The sequence below is a fragment of the Ostrinia furnacalis genome, unplaced genomic scaffold (assembly GCF_004193835.3).
Source record: "Ostrinia furnacalis isolate ACB-3 unplaced genomic scaffold, ASM419383v2 OfSCF0710, whole genome shotgun sequence".
Classification (NCBI taxonomy): domain Eukaryota; kingdom Metazoa; phylum Arthropoda; class Insecta; order Lepidoptera; family Crambidae; genus Ostrinia; species Ostrinia furnacalis.
In genome coordinates, this window is record NW_021130949.1 from 1,886,084 (window position 1) to 1,899,356 (window position 13,273).

At 35.0% G+C, this 13,273-nt stretch overlaps 1 protein-coding gene across 4 annotated transcripts in view; it reads left to right on the forward strand.

Annotated features, from left to right (window-relative positions):
• Window positions 1-9,226: 9,226 nt before the first annotated feature.
• Window positions 9,227-13,273, forward strand: part of LOC114349761 (band 4.1-like protein 4) — a 50,107-nt gene continuing 46,060 nt past the window's right edge. For 3 of the 4 annotated variants that reach the window (XM_028300250.1, XM_028300252.1, XM_028300253.1), the window contains exon 1: window positions 11,032-11,334. The gene's annotated coding sequence lies outside the window, so the exon portion shown is untranslated. Of the gene's footprint in view, window positions 9,265-11,031; window positions 11,335-13,273 lie in introns of those variants that run through there. The other variant, XM_028300251.1, reaches the window with a different exon arrangement.

Below are 13,273 nucleotides of genomic sequence, written 5' to 3' on the forward strand. Positions count from 1 at the left end.
TATTTACAAACCTATCTCGTACAGGTTCCGATAGGAACTAGCTGTTGGATAACAGTGGAATGTTTGGGAATTTGGAGGTAATAATGTTAATAAATGAATACGCTACAGCAAATGCATGTTCCACATAAACTTTTGAGATAAGACCATGACTACACGTGCTGCGAATTGGTTACAGTTCAGATGAACCTGCTTATCGGACCGATAACCAATTTTAGTTACAGTAAAATTTGTTTGACAAGTGAATATTTACTTTTCAGTATAGTAATGTGTGCCGTTGTCGAGTAATAAAAAAATAAGCATAAACTTAAGATACACCTTCCTATCACATATGAAGAAAGATAAAAAGCTTCTTCACTGGCATTGGTTTTGTACCTGCGCAACGTCTCCCCGGGGTCCTTCTCCCAATACAAACCATTGAAGCGTGAAGAATGAATGATTTTAAACTGCCGCCTACAAAAAACCTGCTTTAAATTCTCACCACTTCAGTGTCAATGTGTAGTGGTTTCTAATATTGTTCTGCTCCTTTTGTTAAATGCTTTTGTCACAGACCTTTTTATGTGTATTGATTGTGTTATCAATTTTGGTGTTATGTTATTTCATTTTTAATCACGAGAGAAAGTTTTAAATCAGTACGAGTAACATTTCTATTTCACACTCTCCGCAAAATGAAATGTCTGTTTATAGAGCTTTGAAAATATTCTTAAAATATCTTTGAATCTCGATAGTAAAGTCCAATGTGTTGTTACATCTTCAATTACCCGTTTGAATTACCGGCAACGTGTCGCCTCTGGCGCCGCCGTCATCAACTTGAAGAAATCTCTAAAATTATTATAATTATGAAATTGTTCATAGCAATAGTTGTGTATGGCACGTACTCGTACTGAGCGTCTCGTGGCTTCATAAGTGTTCTCACACATACCGATTCCAAGTACTTTCCACTCTGTCATCTCTTCAATTAGCATGGCCGGGCAGGGCTTGTGTAAACTAATATCTATCTCACGTTTATAATCATCAGTTGTGGCGTCCCCAGTTAACAGCCTCTCGTCGCTAACGAACTCAATGAGAGGGCTCGTTGTCCAGTATAGGGTTACCATTCATCCAAAATTGTCTGGACTCCACGTACCTACATTGACGGCCTTTTTGCCTTGCTGAAAAGTACACACTTGATTTTCATTGATACGCTTGAGTAAAGAGTACACGCAACTTATAGTGGTGACTGAAACAGCATGTTTTTTCTGAAATATGAATATTTTTGAGAGGGTGTAACTTTCATAGATGGTAACCCTAAACGAGTAGTAATAGCAGTAATAGGGCGCATAATTTTTTAACAGATTCCTCGCTTGCATGCCGCAACGGCCATTTGCCTTTTCATTAGTGCAATTTGTAAATCAACGCTTACATAACGTGCTTCAGTAAGACCAATAATAATAGTTGCAGACGAATTACGATTTTTGTAAAAGTTAATATGAAATCTCTGCAAGAAATTGGCTCCTCATACAATATTTTTTTTTACATAAATTAGTTATTAGATAATAGACACGCTTGAGTAAATATGTGTAGCTAAACTAGATGTAATATTCACTTGAGAAAATACATTTTTCATGAACTGGTCTTATTACTTTTTAACTAATTCAAGTTGTATAACATAAAAAGTAATGAGCTAGTTAGTCTCAGGGGCCTGCTTTTCAGAAACTCACTCTTGAATTGTCTAGGATTTGTTGTGTTAGCGCTGAAATTGCGTGTATTGATTTATTGTTTTGTGATTTAAATATCTCAAACGAAGGTCTTTGGAGAGTGGGAGAGCTCACCCACGCCCGCACTTTGATGCGGAGTGTGCAAGGCTGGCTTGACCTTATAGTCTACTGCCATTTCTAAGAACTTATAAACCGTCTTGTTAATAATGAATTAATAATTTTTATTTTCATACGATAATTAGGTACTTTATTAAATAAAAAAATATTTAGTACTGTTTAAGTACGATTTGAATCTAAACTAATATTTAGTAGGTAATAAAATAGGTAAAGTTACGAACTGTAGGTTAGTTTGTTTGTAGGAAGTACTGTTTGGAACTACTGAACCGATTTTAAAAATCTTTTACCAGTAGAAAGCTACATTACCTGAGTAAAATAGGCTTCCTGAATGAGTATCTTCATGCGGAATTCTGAAATTCACGCGGCCGTAACTGCGTAAATGGTCACTTAAAGATNCTAATAGATAAAATTTGTCAGCACATTTTCAAATATCTTGACTGAAGAGACTGAAACCTAAAAGGTTAAAGCTTCAGGAAAAGTGTTTTAGGTTAGCAGAATTGTCGCCATGTTGGTAAAAATATTATTGGATCGTAATATTTGTCAAGCAAAGGTGAGCTTGGGGCTGGCTCGGCTAGCGGCGCGTGTTTCCTGCGCCCGGGCATGTCTGGAGGACTGCGCACGCGCGCACGCGTCATGCGTAGAATTCCAATGGCGGCTAGTAAGCTTCTATACAGACCGCTTCCTTATTATATTCTTATACATTCTAATGAAAACTCTAGTTAAAAACGCTTTCTGCACCAATAATTTTGTATTTATTCATTTGGCACAGCTCTACATTTAGGTTAAGTTTAATAATATTTGTTTGAAGCGAAGCAGAAAATTTTTGCAAAAAATTATTACCTAAGTAATTAGTGCTTTAATTGTATTATTAACGCGGTGGTTAACAATGTGGACGTTGTATTTTATAGAAAGGGCTTTTATATAAAGAGCTTTTTACTTTTTCATTAATGCCTTTAAAGCCTAAAAAGCTCATTACATCCGTCTGTTATAAAATACATTTTAATATGATCATTTCTAATCTTGAGAATTATTTAGATTAAGAAAATGAAAGGCTGGGAAATTGTGTCATGTGTTACACATACATAATTATATAAGAGACAGTATTGCCGTATAAGCGTAACGAAGTCGTGACGATTAGATTTTATCACCCTGTATTATGTTGTGGTTTCGTGCCACGATCGGCCCGTGTGGGCGTTCATAACAATTTGTTTTCTTTGGGCCTTTTAACCGTTGTTACGCATTTAAACCCGATAAATATAGGCAAATTAAAAGCAAAAATATGCCTAGTAAAATTTTCGCTAACAACTTCTGACTATGCTTATTTAGTTATTTTCCAAAATACGTGTAAACTTTTATACCTAAGTTCTTGATATTTCTGCACTTACAAAGTTAACAAAATTAATAGACTTAGCTTTGTAATAACATGGTTGTTAGTTGGTTATATACATTACGTTTTTCGTACAAGAGTCATTTAAACTTGAAACAACTCAAACTTTTTATAGACATTTCAAATAAATGTATACGTACTCGTATGTTAAAAAAATAAGTTATCTAAGTACTTTTCCAGCATCAGCCAACGGCTTGAAGGTAGTTTACAATACGCGTTAGCATTCAATAGCGGTATTTCTTACACCTATCGGGGCAACGTTCTGAGCGACATTCTATAGCGTAGACCCCTGCTTTGTTTTAATTCACAGTCGGTTGTTTTGGTTCCGGGCGGGTGCGTTGCTCGGAAGCCGGTGTTCGTGAACAAGCATATGCGCCCCAATGTGCATGCTAGTTTCTGATTGTATATTTTAGGCCACGTGCCTTATAAACAAAACACAATTAATTGCCTGTTTGTGTGTTGTCAGGAGAAAAAAGATTTGAAGTCCGTTAAAAATTTGCTTCATTTTCAATTCAATTTTGTGCTGAAGAGCACGAATGTCGATAGGTAATAATTTCGAAAATGATCACACAAAAAAAAACCTTAATTTTTGTAACAAAGTAATTGTAGAGGATATTTCGGGTTCTCCTCCATTCTTAAGAAAAAATAGAACTTGCTTGAGGTATCATGAGAACTAAATCCAAAAGAGTTCCAAGTGTGCGTTGTCTGGCTATATTTTTAGAACGGCATTAACACTATAATGACACGCACAAAGTGTTACTTCAAAGAGTTCTTTATGTTACTCGAGCTTTCTGCAAACATTGAAGACATGAAAAGTATGGTGTCGACTCATAAGAACACTCGAACACCCACAGTCGTCTCGCTGAGATGGAGACTAGACAAAGGCCATCGAGTAAACATCTCCCGGTAAAAGTTCTACGAATTGGCACGCCCTTTAACATGCGCTCATTATTATTTTTTACATAAGTAGTAATAAATCAGACATAGTTCGTCAAAGCTCTTTGGTTGCGGCTACGCTCTTGTGAATTTCCAAAAGCTACATCCTGAATAAGTAATTCAGTAGAGCGATGAAGCAGTGTAAGAAAGTCAGTTAAAATACATTACATTTGTCAGTTGTTTTTTTTTTCATAAAGTTAACATGTTGTTAAGTTATGAACATACTATTATGAATCATTCGATTTAAGATACCTATGTTTCATTTTTGTCTTCTTTTGTTATAGGTAGGGATAATTTTCCTATGGAAAGAAAGTTTTTTTAAGAATCAGTTCATTTTCTTTCATCTAAGTTAGATCTCTATGTATTATTATTATGACATCATTAAAATTGTTGTAATGAAAAATAGCAGTAGTTAAAATATCTAGATTGTATTAAAAAAAGTTATTGCAGTTAATCGAATTGGTATTTAAACATTGGTACACCATGCTGTCCATGACATAAACTACTGAACTTATAATTGTGTGGCATTTCTGCAAATATATTGCGATGGGAAAAAGCTTAATTTCGTTCACCTTTATAATGGAGTCATTTATAAATGTCTCAAGAAATACTCGTATTTACCTAATAATTACAGAGATTGTACAAGCAATGAAACTGTGTAATCAGTTTTGTTAAGTGTAGCAACTTTTTGGGAACTTTAAATTGAATGGTCAATTTTATCGGTCAGTCATCAGGCCATAAACTTTTGTTGCAAAATCGCAACTATAACTACTACATAAGCTGCTATAAGTTTAGCTTGAAGTGTCCTAGTTTGAACATCTATTGAAACAATTAAGATGACAAATATCAAATCAAATATACAAATTAAGTAAGTAGATAACGTTTTCTCTTATCGAAATGGCCAAACTTTGTATATTTTTAGCGCTCTCAAAATTGGCTAATGCTGTCGCCCTCCAATGGCCTTCTTCAATGTCATTGTCTTTGAAAAAGCAGTCGAGCTCATCCTTGCGAAAAAACAAGACAAACCAAAAGAAAAATGCTTAATTACCTGCTGTGAAACAATGCGTGTACTTAATTTGACGCCTAATTGAAGAAAGGTCAATGTTCCGCCGTGTCAATTGTGATAAATTCTTGGTGCAGTTCTTGATTATGTTTGTGTCAGTTTTATGTGTATGTAAGCATTGTAACTACTCACGAAGTCGTAAGGTACAACCAGTCATGATGTGTACTGTACCGTAGACAGACGAGGCGCGGCTCAAGGCTGCACATTGTTGTGTGACCTTTAGACAAAATTACCTCTATAAGCATAGGGAATAGGATACAATGACTAACCTGAGTGGGAGCGTAGGATGTACCTTATACGTACTTTCTACGAAACTGTCTACATTAATAGCTTCTAATTTAACCTTTAGCTACTGAGGTGGATTTAATTTCACGTAAACACTGACGTGGGGGCCTGAGAGGCCCGTACATATGTGTGCTTATATTTAAAAATATATAATCTTTTTAGGGTTTCATGTTTAATAATTATTAATAGTGGTTATATTTAAATACAATAAAACGATTTTTATGTAAATTATTTGTTAATAAGTAAATACCGTTTTGAAACAATACGTATTTCAATATTTAGAAAACATGTAGCATTTTTAGGCAAAAATCTCATGAAATCATGATTCACAAAGTTAACATGAAAAATATTCATATATTTAACAAATCAACTTAGAATCTTAATTTTCAATAGTCTTTTTAGCTAATGATATATCAGTAATCCTAATATGAAAAAGGGGGAAAAGAATTGCACACACCAAATAGTGCGAATTAAACACAGACTGGATAAACTTGCTTTGCTCAGTGAAGGAAGCCATACATGTTTTTAAAATGTAGATTTCATTTGAATCCTCAAAAGACATGTATGGGACTTGGTTTTATCGTTTAAATCTTGATAGACAGGTACAGGCATATCATTTCCTAACATACGTGCCAAAAACTACTGTTCTTCTATTTTTCGTTAAATGCTGGTTATTTTTACTTCCGAGATACCGCTTTCTCTCGGACGAGGTACTATGGGCTCCATATTATAGATTTTTTCAAATTATTTCAAGAAAAGACGACAACTAAATGAAAACTATAGACAAAAAAAGTTACGCCATTACTGAGGTGGGGGCCTGAGAGGCCCACAAGAAACTTTAAAATTAATTTACCCACTGAAATTGCGCGTGCAATCACGTGCACAGTTGTTGACAGCCTCGGCGCAATGAAACTCGAAGGTACTAAAAGATTCGCGTGTGTCGTTCACGTGGGAGAGGAGAAATTCAACAATTTGACTTTTTCAGGGCCTGAGAGGCCCCCACGTCAGTAGTTAAAGGTTAAAAGTCATATTTTAAATCGACGATGGCAACAGAAATCTTCGTGAAACCAAAGTTTAATTTCGGAGAATTTATCATAAGTGCTGTTATTGATAACTGTTCGATCAAGAAATATAATTTCTTTTACTAAAAAGCAAATTAAACTCGTAATTCATTCGCAATCATGACGCCGCTGATACCTGTCTTCCATAAAATGCCAACTTAATTTCATTTAACTAACTTTGCAAGTCATTCTGCACTGAAAAGAGTTCAACGCTCGCAACAGTCACATCATATTCCAAAACCTTTGTTATAAGAATTTTTGGGCAATCATTACGAACGGTACCGTTGCGGTAGTTCTGATTTACAAAGTGTTTTATCATAATTATTAAAGACTCTACAAGTAATTTTATTGCCGTCGATTTAATTAAAATCGGCAATTTCTATGCAAATGAATTCGTCTTAGCTAAAAACGGCTTTATGTGAACGAGTTTCATACAAAAGCATAGCCATTTCAGTAAATCCAAGCAAGAAAAGGCAGTCCCACGGTTGCTTTGAAACTTAATCTCAGATCTATGAATGATATCATAGCTCTTGATCCGGGTCGCGTTGGCTGAGGCGCCAAATATACTTATCGACTGTTTATTATCTACTGCTCTTTTTGTCTGCACTTTAAACTCGACTAGTTTTAAACAAACTGCCAATCGTAAACTAAATTGGGGCGTTGAAGATAACCATTTAAATATGATTGCGTTAGTTGTATATAGAATGTTGTTTTGTCAAGATTTTTTGTGTTACTTTTAATTATATTTAGAGCAGACAAATAAATAATATATTACACCTGTTGAGAATATACAAATATCGCCCATTTGACATTAAAGAACACCCACATATTATTTGCCTTATTAGATTCTTATTTAAAGTAGCAAAAAATTACCGGCTACTTTGAAGTTTTGAATCAATTAGATTTTGGTGTAACATTATCATTTTCGTCAATAATACTTTTACAACCTCATAATGTGGTAATAAGGACATTATTAGTATTGCTAACACACATCAATCATAAGTTATGTGTCAGTTAGCCAACGGACTAAAGCTAACAACGTTTTTTTTACAGAATTAAAACAACTTGAAGAATTAGCTTCATTATTTATTTTTGAAATAATGATGTCATGTGGTTCGTTAGTTGTTATTGCGTTTTACATTTTGAACTGTAAGTGGATAAGTATTTTGCATTGTACGACATGACAAGAGTTTTCCATTACAGGTGCTGTACGGCGGATACTAACTGTTCCGTGTGAAAGAGGGCAACACCGATACTATAAAGAGTTTTTACAGTCTATTCTCAAAGTGAAGAACTTCGAAAACGTGTGAAATTAACGTTTCGAGTGACATCGCGTGTCTGCTTTTAACAAATAAACTATTTATGTATTTTCATGATCTAATGTAAAGTTACGACCATGTCGACAATGTTATGATGCGAAAGTAGACATACGTACTCAATCAATAAAAAATAAAGTTATGAATCATGCAGGTATATTCTTAACAAGTATGAAAGTCTATAAAGTTATACTTTTGATTTATAGATTTGATTTACACTTAAGTTAAATACGTAGATTCCATGTTGAGACTATATTTACCAGAAACCCCTTGTATAAACCACATGAAAAATAAATACCTAGGTAGGTACTTACTTTGACTTTCACTCTGAAATAATCTCAGTTGCATATAAGTTATCCATAACAAAAAGTTTGTCCTCAAATAGCGATATAAAATCATATTACAGACGGATTATCTTACAATCTCGAACGTGCATAACTACAATGAAGTGAATAGATAATTAATATGAGAAGCGATCGTCAATCAGCCTCGACAACAAATATACAGTTTCAGCATGGGAACGCCTTCGGTTCCAGCTGATTAGCCTCTCCAGTTGCATGTGGATACCGTTACACAACGTGAGTATAACTAAACAATGTAAGAACCACTGTAACACCATAGTTAAATAATAAACACTAGACTTATTAATTCAATACTCTTGTACAATGAGATGTTTTCATACGAGAAAATAATGAATTCGCATAGCCTTGGTTGGAGGCAACAAATATGTTGGTATGAAACAAATCACCACTTTTCATTGCTGAATCATTAAGCTACTGTTAATGTAAACTCACTCTTGTGGGTATAATCATACAGGTAGACCAGGGTGCCTGAGTCTGATTTGGCTCTTTTTCAGTGGATTTGACGACTTATGTGAAACTCATTTTTGATTTTGCCTCCAACTTTATTTTCAGGCTGCTTACAATGTGGATCTTTTAATAAATGTCACACTTATCGCTATATCCACAGAAGGATTTTAAGTGTCACCTAACTCGTAACTAATCAACGACAAAGAAGCCTCTTACACCAAAAATTAGGCAGATTTTAACCACGCTTACATTAAGTATCCATGACAAAAGCAATTAGAGATATAATAAGTGACGCACATGTAGGTACAGACATTAATTAACTACTTCCTGGAGTTTGTATCTCTAACGTACTTATTTGAGCATGACTGAGTGGTCTATATTAGTTTCAACGCCCTGTCAGAAATAACGTAAAAACGCTAAATTGATTGGTATCAAAACATTGAATTTGCACGAGCTGGAGCTCTTTTTATAAAACAATCAGAATTTTATAAATAAGAAGTATTACATTCACTGGTTTGTTTGATTTTTGTTACAGGTAAACAAGTGCAATTTTACAAGGAACACGTTTTGCAGTTAACTCTACATTCTACAAACATGTACGTACAGCTGATGTGTGTAGGTTATGCTACTGCTCTTACACAGCTCAGCCTTATCTTTAGCCTTTATTGTCTCGTCAATTTTACGAAATGACCGTACTTTAGTGTTGTAGCACACATTGCGTAGCCTATTAAGAGCCATGCGACTACAATGGCTGACTTTCACTATTAGTCCGAACACGCACATCTAGGCCGGACGCAGTTTCTGGACCAGAAAGGATGTGTAACGTATTGTTCTTAAGCTTTCGTTTACGTTACACCTTTGGACGTTACATAAATAGGTACTCATAATATGTTTATTAATGAAAGCGGTAATCAAAGTTGCCACAGATGGTGTTATTTTGCCTTACATTTATAAGAAAAATGGTCGATAATTTGAAAACGTTCGAAATATTTGCATAGAAATAAGGTGCTCCAATCCACCAGTGTTTTAAACGATAATTGCTTCCTTCGGAAATTCCTTTTCTTAGTCGTTTTCCTTATGCCTGAGGAACGTGATAAGGTAATTATGCGAAATGATACGCAAAGTTAAGTATATCTACTTACCGACATGTAGGTCGATTTTTATTAGAGTGATATTGCATACCAACAATTTTATTGAGAAAGTTTCGTTGCAATTTTCTTTATCAGTTAGGCAGTTTATATTTTTTTAAAGTGTACTTTCCAGGCTCCAGTGTGAGTTTCATTTTTTTGTCGATGTCCCACCTAAACGTGTTAACACTTTCAAAATGCCGTTTATTCTGTATTTTCAAATTATTCAGTAAGTAACCATGGACTTTCCGTTACATAGGTATATTTCAGTTTCATCATCAACAACACTTTGATCCTTATTATTTTACTGGCTCTCCCGATGAATGGTTATGAAACGATGACCTCACAATACCTTTGGACGAATGATAACCGTGAGTAAACACTTACCATGTTAAAGGTTCCCAGTGACTCAGTTTGTGGTAGGCGATGAGCTTCAGGGAGTGCTGATTGAATACAAATACCTATAGAGACGTTACAACGCTCTACATGACTCATACTTGGGAATGAAAGACGTTATACTACAAAGTCCTATTAAATAAATTAGAAGTTGACTCATCTATTTGCATAGTTTAATTTCCTTAACTAGATTAAAACAACTCGTAATTGTAATTATTTTAGTGACTATACCTACATTAATACTCTACATAGTTGGTAGCGATTCAACGCATTTTGTCCCCGTAAAAAAAAGGTTTATATTTGTGTGATAATTAAGTTAATTAAAATTATTTTTCTTATGATAGAGTCGTTAAATACCTACAAAAGCAAGTTTAACAGGATAACAAAGTAGAACGAATTAATTCTTTCTTAAGCGTGAAGCGCTATCTTTCAGTGTTGTGCTACACTATTTCGTAGCTCGTAGCACAGGTGCCGTAGTTTATCTGTATACAATTCAATTCAAACTAAGTCAAACAGAGGGCGTTGAATAAGTTCTCCTGATCCTCAATAGACAGCGCCACTGTATCAAGCGGCAGTGAACACAGCCGAAGCGAGCTTTTTCTCTCCCACGCAGAGCACAGAATGCTTTAAACCACATTTAATGTCGCTCTAACGAAAGCTTTGCTTTTCATCGCCGAGTGAGTACTGGGCTTACTTTGGAGCTTGTTGAGTAGCGGCATTGGATATGATGTAACAGCGAGAGCCGTGTGTGTGTGTTGTTACTGGTAAGTGGTGTTGTGGACGTGGGACCGGCGGCTGCCGCCGGCCCGCCGGCTGTGCCTCGCCGGCAGTAAGGACGTGTTCGCCGCGGTGACAGGTGCCACGCCGCCCCTGCACGCAAGTTGCGCTCGCGAAACTACCCCATTGTTTATAACACTTGTTGTCTTCGGCGTCCGGTGTTGATATAAAAACCTACTTATTCCCAATTTATTGCTGATAAAAAATGTGAACTTAGTGACGTGAAGTGGTTTAAGTAAATACCGGTTGGTTATGTTGTCAAGTACGACTTAAGTGCGAATTATTTTGTTAATTGACGATGTACACAAATCCCGCATGGATTTCTCTTCAGTGAAACGCTACTGAGATCTCACCTGCAGTTTATATGTAAGTGCCTGTCAGTAAATTCTTCTGTGGTTTGTCTTGATTTGTTTTGATAACGGGTAGAATGTAATTTATGTGTTAAGCGAAGCGTGATGACAGCTTCCACTTATTTTTATCCTGTATCTTAGTAGCATCCAAATAAAAGATGTAACAAGTTACAGAACAGTTGAACTTGGTTTATTTATGTCAAAATCAGTTATGAAATCGACTTCGGTTATAAGTAGGTATGGTCAATGCTAGTATTTATTCTGGGGTATGGTCTAAAAGGTTTTCAATAGCCATCAAAAAATTACTAAAACTTATTTGCTTAACAATTGATTTCATACATTCCAATAAGAAATGTAGAGCTTTAAAAAACGGGTGTCATTTTTTAACAGAACACCTCATCTAAAATTCATCTGTCAAGTTTTTTCTGAAGGGCCTGTCCAAGTTTTCTGGCGGTCCATTAATATGTTTGATGAGTAATACTATTAGGGTCCGTTGTAGCGAGCACAGCCGAGGCCGCGCGGGTTGAACGGCCTGCGCGCGCGCCGCCTTGCATCCAACCGCGACTCTACTCACCTTGGCAATAAACTAATATCGTTCTTTGCATTGTTTTAAACCTGCTTTGGACTTAATGCTCAGTAACGGTGTTACGGTCGACCTGATTTGAGGGCGGCAAGCTTGTCGACAACTCCAATGTTATGAACATTACACAGGTCTGCAATGGTTTTCCTCTTTGAAATCTGAGTAACGTTTTCTATAGTTTCTGATGTGCTGATTACGAGAAAAATAATAAAAAAATCCATCACGTCAGGATTTTTTTATATTGAATATTTAAGATTTAGCTCACAAATGTCTGAGCGCCTACATTTTAAAATTTATAAAACATCATTAAATTACTTTAGTTTTATTTTTTTGTATTTAATTAGTGTAAGGGGACATATAAGTTAATGCAAATCAGTAATTTGTTAATTACTACATAATGAGTATTAGTAATTCGCATGAAATATGTCAAAAAAGGGGTATTTTGGCTTAATTTAGTAATGAGCTCATTCATACATAATGATTGGGTAATATTACTTAATTGTTGCAAATATTATTAGAAAAGGGTGTAATAAAGATAAACCAAAGGGTTTTTGTATAAGTACCCGCACTGATTTATAAAATTAACAGTTGAACTGCGGATCTTGCAACATAAACTTTAAAATGTCATTGTTTAAATTCTCTGAATAGTTTTTGTAATATTTGCGGGAAATTTATGGTGATAAAACAACGAAACAGCATTACAGACTTTGTAAAAAATATTTACGAAAGTTATTTTGGATACGTTTTAAGTAACCAAGACAAAACTTGGACTCCTCATAAAATGTATACGACTTGTTTATTAGAACTTCGCAAGTGGTCAAAAGGACAGAAAAATTGCTTCAAAATCATTTCGCCTATGCTATAGATATGCCTATGCTCCGACTGTAAAGAAATAGTGGCCAAAATGATTACAACTTTTGGTGTAACGGGTTGTAGTATGAGCATTAAACTTCATTTCCTTAATTCGCGCATTGATTACTTCCCGAAAAATTTAGGAGCCGTTAGCGAAGAACAAGGCGAAAGATTTCATCAAGATTTGAAAGAGCTTGAAGTCCGGTATCAAGGCAGATGGAATACTAGCATGATTGCGGACTATTGCTGGTTATTGAAGCGCGATTATCCAAACCGGAAATTTAAGCAAAAATCGCACAATCGAAGCTTCCAGGAAAAAAGGATCAGGTTCCACAAATAAAATTTACATGTAATTATGACTAGTAACAAGTTTTTATTATGTTTTAGTAGTTTTTTCATTTAAAAGTAATGTACTTCTTTAAAGATATATTTTTTTTATGTAAAAACTTGTGATTTTTTTCCTATTTTCAGTCTGTACTTTTTTTGAAAAATCTGGAGGTGATGGAGAAAAACTAAGTACATA